This window comes from Aedes albopictus, chromosome 3 (assembly GCF_035046485.1).
Source record: "Aedes albopictus strain Foshan chromosome 3, AalbF5, whole genome shotgun sequence".
Lineage (NCBI taxonomy): Eukaryota > Metazoa > Arthropoda > Insecta > Diptera > Culicidae > Aedes > Aedes albopictus.
In genome coordinates this window covers 229,815,972-229,827,372 of record NC_085138.1, presented here as the reverse complement: position 1 = coordinate 229,827,372, position 11,401 = coordinate 229,815,972, and the positions used below count along the sequence as shown (strand labels likewise).

The 11,401-nt window shown below is 40.9% G+C and overlaps 1 protein-coding gene across 10 annotated transcripts in view; it reads left to right on the top strand.

Moving 5' to 3' along the window:
• The window catches only part of LOC109400336 (somatomedin-B and thrombospondin type-1 domain-containing protein), a 541,334-nt gene that overhangs the window by 46,176 nt on the left and 483,757 nt on the right, over positions 1-11,401 (top strand). The gene's annotated exons all lie outside the window — the stretch shown is intronic.

The window sequence follows — 11,401 nt, the reverse complement described above, 5'->3', positions numbered from 1 at the left end:
GGTTTGCGAGTTAGTCCGTCACCATACTGACCGCGGTAGTCCCTCCTAGTTCCGTTACAGTGTGTAGGAAGTGCCATTGGAGCCTAGAAGTTTTCAATAAAAACCTACATTAAAACTACGAATAATAAATGTAAAACCAAAATTTGAATTGTATTTGTCCGCCTTGCCACCAAATATACACGGAAAGATTGTTCGGGAGAAACACACAAAACGACCCTGAGAAAAGTATGTTGACAACCACTGCTCCATTGATTTTATATGGGACAGGGGCTCCCAACCTACTTTAGTACATCAGTATCATCAATTAGTATCATCTTCTTAGTGCTTTGGTGAAGTGAGTGTAAAAATTTTACATTTTTGTGGTGAATTTTTATTTCCACTCGTCCCTCATAAAACTACCATTTGATTCTGCTCGTGGAAGAAGTCGGTAGAAGCCGCCGATCGGTAGAAAGGCGTACAAAGTGTACGAGTATGAGAAGCCGAACTCAGACAGCTCCCTACCGTACAACTGCTAGATGACAGGGATGTTTTCAGCGGCATCAACAAACTATCATTTGTTCAACTGATGACGAAGTCGGATACGATATAAAACGTTGAGAATAACCGGGTGCTAGAAAGGTTCGAACGGATCGTTTTCATGCAAACTGCCAGGCGGCAAACCAGCTGCAGAAAGACCCAACGTTGAAGGAGCGCTACAATAGAGCTAACGCCCTACGAAGCTACATGTCCTTTTCCGGTGTGGCCGGTGTCCGGGTCGACATGGAGATGGATGAAATTCGAGAAAGTATCACCATCACGTGTCACATCCAAAGCATCAATCGACCACATCGATACGAAGAAGCGAGTTCAGTTCCAACATCACGATTATTTTTTTTTTGCCTTTCTCGTACACCAAGGTGTACCGAAAGGCTATATGTTCACTCCAAAAACGAAAATTTGATAGAGCCCCCGGAGGGGTCAAGTGTTATATACCAATCGACTCAGCTCGACGAGTTGAGATGATGTCTGTGTGTATGTATGTGTGTGTGTGTGTATGTATGTGTGTGTGTGTGTGTGTATGTGTACAAAAAGGTCACCTCATTTTTAGATAGTAAATATGAACCGATTTCAACGACCGATGGTTCATTCGACGCGGTATATTGCCCTATTGTTTCCTATTGAAAATGGTTCAGATCGGTCCAGCCGTTCCGGAGTTATGGCCATTTAGGTGTTCCGGACCGGTACCCCAGGAAGGGGCCAGATATGAAAATGCAACAAACCCATGCATGCGACCCATCAAACCACTGCATTTTCGATTATCTGATGAACGGGAAGTAGGAAAATGGTCTCAGACTATATCTGAGCCGGTAGTGTTTCGGAACCGGTTCCGGGTGTCCCGCCGGAAGTGGCCAAATATAAAAGTGAACATAACCCATGCATGCGACACGTCAAGTAGCGGCATTTTCGATAACCAATTGAATGGTGAGCAGGAAAGTAGTTTCATACTATATTTGAACCGATAGTGTTCCAGAACCGGTTCCAGGTGTCCCTCCGGAGGTGGTCAAATAAAGAAGTGAACCAAACCCATGCATGCGACACATCAAACAACGGCTTTTTCGATAACCTGATGAACGGTAAGCAGGAGAATAGTTTCAGACCATATCTGAACCGGTTGTGTTCCGGAACCGGTTCCAGGTTTGCCACCGGAAGTGGCCAATTAAAAAAGTGAACCAAAACCATGCATGCGACACATCAAAGAGCGGCTTTTTCGATAACCAGATGAACGGTAAGCAGGAAAAAAGTTTCAGACCATATCTGAACCGGTTGTGTTCCGGAACCGGTTCCAGGTGTTCCGCTGGAAGTTGCCAATTAAAAGAAAACAAACCCAGGCATGCGACACATCGAATTGCGGCTTTTGCGATAACCTGATGAACGATAAGCAGGAAAGTAGTTTCAGACTATATTTGAACCGGTAGTGTTTCAGAACCGGCTCCAGGTATCCCGCCGGAAGCGGCCAACTAAAAAAGTGAACCAAACCCATGCTTGCGACACATCAAAGAGCGGCTTTTCGATAACCAAATGAACGGTAGGCAGTGAAATAGTTTCAGCCCATATCTGAACCGGTTGTGTTCCGGAACCGGTTCCAGGTTTCCCGTCGGAAGTGGCCAATTAAAAAGTGAACCGAATCCAGGCATGCGACACATCAAAGAGCGGATTTTTCGATAACCAGATAAACGGTAAGCAGTAAGAAGTATCTGAACCGGTTGTGTTCCGGAACCGTTTCCAGATGTCTCGCCGGAAGTGGACAGTTTAAAAAAGTGAACCAAACCCATGCATGCGAAATATCAAAACGTCAAAATTGTTCGATAACCAGATAAACGGGCAGCAGGAAAACAGTCTTTGACCCAAGCTCTGACCACAGCTAAGATTACCGGAAGTGTTACAGAATCAGGATTAGATCCATCGCTGAAATTACAACAAAACAAAATCGATGCAAGCGATGCATGTGCGTGAAAGAACAAAATCTTGATAAAAATTTAAGCGATCATGTCAAAGCCCACCATTTTCCTGAGGCGTATTTATACAGTAGGATGAATCAACGTTGTATGGGAAAATTTTAATTTTATAGCACTTAAATTACTGCGCACAATTTTGATGCAACTGGTTGAGCCATCGCGCTCTGTAACACGGTTGAAATTTGAATGGGTTTTATTATGGGAAATTTTACTTGCTTGCACTTTTTTGTCAAATTTTACATCAATCTTATACTGCCGTTCCACGCTCAATTGTCCCATGTTATATGGGAATCCCATATAACATGGGATAATCATGCGTAGAACGAGTGGAGCGGACCTGGTGGGCGGGTTAGACTATCACGCCGAGGACCTGGGATCGAATCCCACTCCCGACAAACTCGCAAAATGTGAGTTCTTCCTTCGGAAGGGAAGTAAAGCGTGGGTCCCGAGATTAACTAGCCTAGGGCTAAACATCTCGTTAATACAGATAAAGAAAATGCGTAGAACGGCAACATAACCAATGATAATAAAATAAAGGCTAAACTGTGCAGAAAAAAAATGCTGAAATGTCTTAATGTTCGGCATCCAGTTCTAGTAAAGGTGATCAAGCAGTCAACTGAGAGGTTTAGTATTTTTCAGCTCTGCTTATACGTTTAAAATAATACATAACATAGGAATATGAGCCATCAATAAGTTTCCAAATTCGATTATGGCTTTGATAAGGTTCTTGCTTTTCTGAACAAGGCTGTCACAAATTTCGATTTTCTCTTAAGCCAAGAGGGGTCCCCCCTTGGAAATTTTGGATCGGAATTCAACATTTTGAGGAAGGGCACAAATGAATAAACCAATAAATTTTTAAATTTTAAGGATAATTTCTTACCAAACCCGATGAGTTAAGCGGTTTTGCCTCATTATTTGAGTATTTTTTTCATTCAATACATTTATTATTTATCAACTCCATCCCCTCATTGACGAACGAGCACTGTGACAAAGAAAGAAAATGATATTTGTTCCGTTCTAGAGTATTTTCAGGATTCAGGAACACTTCGGCTTATGGCGACGGAAATATCTTAGAGTACATATTCGACGAGAAAGGCGCTATCACCACTAGGTGGATTAATTTGGGTTTTTAATTTTATTTAGATACTTCAACACAGTCCGTCCATGCCTCAACCGACCGGTTTTGCGTCTCAACAAACAAATATGGCACGTACCACCCTCACCTACATAGAGGCCAAATAGCAAAACTGCGTCCTGACCCAAAATCGCTACGACACACTGACAAACAACAAAGAGTTTCCAGCTTTACCGAATACGTACACGGACATGGAAGCAGAAGAATACAAAGCCAAACCCAAGCCTCCACGAACCAAGGGGCCGATTGAAAATGTGGTCATCGCGGATCAGGTAGACGTTGTGGACAGGATGAAGAAGACATCCGGAGAGGCAGAGCGTTACGGAGTTGCGTTTTTCAACAAATTTTGAGATACATACTACGAGAGGTGAGCACAGCGAATGACAGAACAGCGAGTGCAGGAAATCAACTGAGAGTTGGGACCACATTAACGTTCGAGCAGTAGGGTGACACAGCTGTCAAACTCGGTACATCGCCGCTTCACCCATCATCGTTTTTGGTACGGCGCGTTTTGGTACCACTTTCAGGTCGGTTTACCCTAACTTGTTCCTGATTTTCGGGTGTGTGGCTCGTGTGTTGCAAGTGCTTATTTCGGGAATTACACATTTCAAACGAAATCGTTGTTTTTGATGATTGTTTCTCTTTCTTTATCACTTTGCACGATATTATTATGTTTCCAGTTCAAAACCGAATTAGCGACATTTTTTCTTTGACTTCCGCTGCTTTTGCCTTGCGTTAAACACAATGTCGGAAGTGGGGCGCTGAATAGAGCACCAGGTGTACAATACAGCGCCCCACTTCCGACATTGTGTTTAACGCAAGGCAAAAGCAGCGGAAGTCAAAGAAAAAATGTCGCTAATTCGGTTTTGAACTGAAAACATAATATATGTAGCAGCGAAGCAGTGTCGATGTTTCCAGCGCATTTTTTTTTCCATGAATTAAGCAATCAAAACAAAAACATTGGACGCCATGTTGAATCGAATGCTGGGTTGATGATTCTGGCCCTTCGTCATCCCCCTGCGTTCGAGCACCTGCGGAACGGCGAGCGCGTCCAGGGCATTTGGCGCCGTGCCACGGAACAGCAACACCGAAACAAAAAAGAACGGAAGAGGAACAAGCATAGGAATAAACAAAACGAATCAAGTAAACCGTATGTAGATGTAAGAAGATGTTTCAGATAAATATAGAAAGTCTAGAAAAAAAAAACAAAAGGAAGAGCTTACGAGAGTGTGCATTAAGGTGAAGCTCCCTAGAGATCATAACAATAATGTTATCTCTCACTCGAATTACCCTCCTAACCACCCACTCAAACCAAACAAACCAAGCTGCGGAAAAAAAAGTTGACAGCGATCGAATAAATTCCAGGCCAGGCAGCGCTGGACAACAACACTCGGTTGTTCGGTATGCTTTTTAGTGAAACTATGTAGTTCCTACCTGGGTTGAAACTGGATGAGATCACATTTTCAATCCCAACCCGACTTCGGTTTCGCTTGTACTAAAGTTTGTGTGACGTTGTTTGTTTACACATTTTCCTCCAATCCAGTTCCAACCCAGGTTAAAAAAGAAAAACGGCATATGTCAAAGTAGATTTGAATGCAGTTAAGGCTTAAATGAGAATGGCAAATCTAGGGTATTGGTTTCCTTCTTAAGCATGTGGCTCCCATTTTCATCCTACGAAAAACAAAGGATTGAAGCGATGTTTGTTTTGTTTCTAATTTTTGTATTTTATGTTAGAAGTGAGCACCCATGTAAACAAAAAGAACGGAATCAATCGGTTCCGTAATCGCTTGTTTTCAAATAGGATGAATATGGGAGCGTGAGATTACTGATGGTACACATACCCTATATACGGCTATATATATATATATATATATATATATATATATATATATATATATATATATATATATATATATATATATATATATATATATATATATATATATATATATATATATATATATATATAAATGAATTTCTGTCTGTCTGTCTGTCTGTCTGACTGCTATGCATTCGGAAACTACTTTTTCAGTTTTGGATAATATGCGATTCTCATTTGAGCCTTAAATCGTAGTATAGACACTTATTATTATGGTAATATCTCCTCAGCAAACGATCGTGGACGGACAAACTAAACCTTATCTAGCAGCTCTTAAGATGTACTTTCTGATAAGGATATCCTCATCTGTACCTTTTTGTCCCTAAGAAAGATATTCATCCCGAAAAGTCGATTGAAAAAAATCATAATTTTGTCGAAAACTCGTCTCATTGAATTCTTACAGCTTTGATGTCCTCGCCAAAGCTGCGTGTTTTACTGATACACACATCTATGCTGAACATTGTGTGATTCTAAAAATTTAACAAATATATGTTTTGCTTGAAAAAAAAACGTATTTTTGGGACTAACTTTCAAACACAGGCCTCTATCTCCATTGGTGTGATAACTACAACATTCACGTCTTCAGCAAAGTTATTAGAATTAAAAATGCTACAGTTTTGCTAAAGACGTCAATCCAGTGGCGTAGCCACGGGGGGGGTTTTAGGGTTAAAACCCCCCCCCCCCCCAGAGCCAAAATGTGTAGAACAAATTTTCAGTATAAAGCGCTTTGCGACGAAAAAATTTTTCGGCTGCGCCGCTCTTTTCAAAATACGAATACAATTGGTCATTACTGTTTACAAAATATAAGTGTCAAATCAAAAAAGGTATCATTGACCGTTGAAAACCCCTCCCAGAGAGAATTTCTGGCTACGCCACTGCGTCAATCATAAATGGTCAGTCGTCAGTCATAAATGGTCAAAATTTCATTGCATTCGGTTCATTGAATCCGGAGACATAACAGCTCAAAGTTGGCTATCGGATAATTTTACCTTTTCCAAGAATCTTTGTAACTTCTTGAAGAATGGCCCGATTATTTCCAAATTTGAACCACTGATAGACAACTAGTTGATGAACTTACAGTAACAAATATTTGATGCACTTTTCGAAAAGTTATAGCTAGTTGAACATTTTTTGAAAAGTGAAAATTTTGCCTGCACAGTAAAACCGTCCAGCAATAAATTGTGTTAGCCCTACTCATAAGTGCATAATTTCCAGACCACACAAAAATGTGTTACAGTTACACATTCTCAAAAACAGCTCGTACACTCGTCTAGATGTGACATGTCGATATTTTTTTTTGTTTTCAATATGCTACAAAAGGATTTGTAGGTTGAATCAAATTTAGTACTAAACTCGTGTAAACTTCTAATTATTTCGACTTTAGATTCCTCGTCGCTATAGTCAGCGTTATATAAAGTTGATTACAAGATATTAGGATCTCTGATTGGTCCAAAATATAAATCGGTTTCAGAAATGGAAACGTTAAGTGTAGAAATATCAAAATTTTCAGTAAATGAATCTTCACAGACTGTAACTCGTCTGCTTCGTAAATTAATAACTTTTCCTGATTCCAAAAGTTGATTATTTTTAGTTTTTCCCGTATGTTTGGTTTTGCTTAAAATTTTTAAACACTCTTCGTACTTTCTTCTGACGATTTCCAAATTATCAGTTAAGGTATTCCAAGTGTTGGCATCGTTCAAATTTTCGTATTTTTGTACGATTGTTTCATATTTCAAAAAATGCATCATTTAGTAACTCTGTTTTAAGAAAAAATCCTTGCTGTGATCTTGGCCTATTTTTGTTTTTATTTAAATTTTCAAATTCTTTAAAAAAGTAGTCCTTGATTTCCTCCAACGTTTCAAAATCGATTCTAGTCGTCGATGTCGGTTCGCCCAAAATTGACATTTACATATTTTTTTTCATTGTTTACTCACCCAATTATAACTGATATCGATTGTAGCAGCATTGCTGATAGGAAAATTCCGTCAGATTTTCCCTTTCGTCCGCTCTCTGCGATGTTGTCACTGCTTTCCACTTAACTGATTAGTCTTTGTTCACACGATCTCTTAACAATTGTTCAAACTTTGTTTTAGTGTTCAACGTGGCACTTAGTCTCGGCACTGATTTCTTCTTCCCGTCAGAAATTTGGCGTTCCAATGTTCTGATTAGCGAACAGTTTTTCGCTGTCACCATATGAAGCGTCCCGTTACCTTTGGGAGTCTTCTAAACTATTCTACACAAGGATGTGATATCTTTCATTTATTTACAATGTCCGTGTTTTCACTACTGTAACTGATTTTACAGTTTATTTCATTATCTTAACTTCTAAATAAACATGTTCTTCATCAACACCAACTCAGTAACTCTTTTTCTAACTACAGATACGAACTGTTCTTCATCAACACCAACTGACCCACAGACTGAACTCGACAACTGCCACCCAGTGTCACAGACTGTCTTTTAACTGTACTGAACCGAACTCAACTCCTGACTAAGGACTGAACCTTAACAACTACTGTCTTTTCTGAACTGAACTGACCACTAACAACTACTGTCTTTTCTGAACTGCCCCCTGTCTCACAGACTGTCTTTTAACTGACCCCCGATTGAAGCCAAAGCCTCAGTATTTATAGCCTAAATTTACTAGCAATACCCGAACCAACTCGAGCGTGTCTAAAACTCCTACCATCACTATCGTTTTCCCGAAGAAGTCACGAAAATTCCTAACATTGCCCAACCCATCTTGGGCGTGTCCAAAAGCCTAAAAAAAATGTAAATACTAAAAAGTCCCAAAACCTTCTACCTATCCTACTTGTCCACATCGTGTTTTACATCTTTCTCTTCCCAAGCCTACCCAAGTAACCAATAAGCCGTTAAACAGGCATTAAATCGGTTCTTTAGTTGAATATAGAACATGGTTTACAGAGCTAATTGAAGCTATATCCCTCAATAGAGCTGCTCAAATGCCACTTTTGGCGAATTATTCGGCTGATATACGGCCTAAACCAACCTCCCGTACCGGGTCTCTGGAAAGACAGCTGTCAGATGTGGAACAAAAAAAAAAGAAAAAAAGTTTGTTTATCAGTTGTCTCTTTCTTCTACTCCTTTCGAGAACTGATTTTTTGATGCTTTTTTTTTCTTTGCGGTGTCCGTAGCAGTTTTTTTTGCTGTTTGCTGTTTGATCCAGATTCCAGTTAATGTCCTCGAGGTTCCTATTGCACCGATTTCATTCTTCCGTGTCGCTTCCCATCTACTCCAGCTATACACAGCCGATTTCGCAGGTTTAAACCCGTATTTAAAACAATCAAAATCTAGGCATCATAAATATTCATCCAGAATAAACATTGCCACATAGAGTGGAGTAAATTCAAAAGATCGGATAGACCTGATTAATGTCGGTGGTTAATGGTTTAAGCGAAGATCATGGTTTAAACGAATTTATTAGGGTACCGCAAATTAGTATCATTGTAATGATGGGGGAGCCAGGGGAACCGAGCGAGGATTTGCTTTAAATGGGTGGACGAACATGAATGTGCTTGGATGGAGCCGATTGCACTTCAATCAAAAAGAAAAACCTTTGGGAATCACATAGAAACGTTTATGTGTCGTTTAATGTTGCCGCAAGCCAATAGCAGTTCTGATTTGTTTCTTTGAATTCCACTACGGGCGTTGGTCTTCGTTTTGTTTTTGGTGGACATTTAATTTGATCAACATAAACGTCATGTACACCAAGCCGTTCAAAAGCACTGACAGTCGTCTTATTCGACTAATAGGCACAGGGTTTTCAAGCACTGCAAAATAACGTTATATACCACTATACGGCCTGTTTCAGTGCTTATGGTTTTCAGAGCCTACAAGCACTTGGAGAACTTGTGTAGGGCTTATTGGCACTGAAAAGCTGTTGAATAGTCTTTACAAGACTTATAACAGTGCTTAGTGGTTACCTGGGTAGCCGTGTCTTGGGCGTATCCCAAGCCCTACCAAGAATCCTAGTTCTGATAGAAAAAACCTAATTTCCTAACCACGCCTGACTTGGGCGTGTTCGCAAAAAAAACCCTTCTGAGAATCTTTACCCGAAGGCCTACATCTTCTAGCCCCGCCTCACTTGGGCGTCTCCAATGCTTGGGCATGTCACATCGTCATCTTCACCATCATCCTCATCGTCATCATCATCATCTTCATCATCGGAATTTGGTACCAAATTCTCCAAAACAAAGCACCCGCTTTGTTATTGAAGTGTACCTTACTTGGGCACAGTGACCCCTAGCCGGGCCCCGGCCGCAGATGTTCGTTGAAATTATACCCCACATTCTTTTACTCGAAGTCAAAACAAAATCGAGTACAAAACAATTCCGGCGCCCCTATGCCACCAATACGGTTTCGATTTTCAACATTCCTTTTACGGTTCACCTGGGTTCAAAAATCGAACCAAGTGAAAACAATCACGGCTACCTGAAACCATTCTCGGCAGATACAGTGCCTCGATTTCAAAACCAAAACAATCTAGGCTACCTGAAACCGCGCCTTGATTTCAAAACAAAAAAACAATGTAGGCTGCCTAAAACCATATGCGGCCAATACGGCGCCTTGATTTCGCAACATTCTAGCGCGATCGATAGGATATCCGTTCCATGACATTCCTGTCGACGGCCCACCGAGCGTAATCAGAGCTGCACCAAACCAACCGGACCCAACATGTACGATCATGAAAACAAAACAAACGCATCGCTGCGCGGTCGCTACCCCGCGAAACCAGGACACCGTACGGATGTTGTTTTGATCAACGTCCAGTACGAAATTTTAGATCAAAAACAAAACCTTTACAGGTTTACAATTGAGCCTTGGAATCGGTCACCGCCAATCAAACCCAGCGACCATTGACCCACCAAGCATATTGTGGATTTACCGGCTCGACTCACGTGTTTGAACACGATCGCACCTGGCCATCAGCGGGTGCGATTTTCATGCTTCCAATGTGCCGCGCGCGAAGTAGGTAGAACCTACCTAGAGCGTAGCTGTAGTTGAAAAATTGAAATAAAAACACACCCAGGCAGCTGCTCTAACGGGAGTGTGGGGGGAAATGCATCTTTTTCTTCCACAGTTGAATTGACTTTTAATATCGGAAGGCGTGGGAATATTTAGGTCTATGCACAAGGTCACTAGTAAACCTAGCTAGATTGCTGTACACAAATTTTTGCGAATTTAACGATTTTGCGGACACATGAGCTGATTTTGTGAATGTGCAAGGGTTACACATTTTTGGTGTAGTCTGGAAATTATGCACTTTAGTGCTGAACGGCGTTAGCGTGTGTCCCGATCATTTTGTCTATCCCCTGTATGGTCTTTGAGCCGCACCTCCTTGGTGAACAGACGCTCGAGTCGTGCCTCCTCAATCTAGCTGAAATCAGAAGGACAACAGTGCCCAGGATTCACTACCAGCTTGTTCCGGGTTGTCAACTCACCATTTTGTAGCCCAACTGTATTTGGTGGTGTACAATAGGACAGATCGGTGAAGTACTAGATTTGAAGTAATGAGCTGAATTTTTGTATGGTGAGAATGTCGGTTCTCCGTTTCTGCAATGAAATGGTGCAAAAAGCGTGGGTATTATGATTCCTTGCCTAATTTGATGATGTTTGAGCAAAACTTTGGGCAACAGTATTGTTGTTTTCTCCATTTCTTGCAACATAAACAACATAGTAATCCAAAGTTTTGCTCAAACAGCATCAAATTAGGCAAGGAATAATAATACCCACGCCTTTTGCACCATTTCATTGCAGATACGGAGAATTGACCTTCTCACCATACAAAAATTCAGCTCATTACTACAAATCTAGTACTACACTGAACGTGCCCCATTGATGACTCAGTGCTATATACTTAAAATTGACATG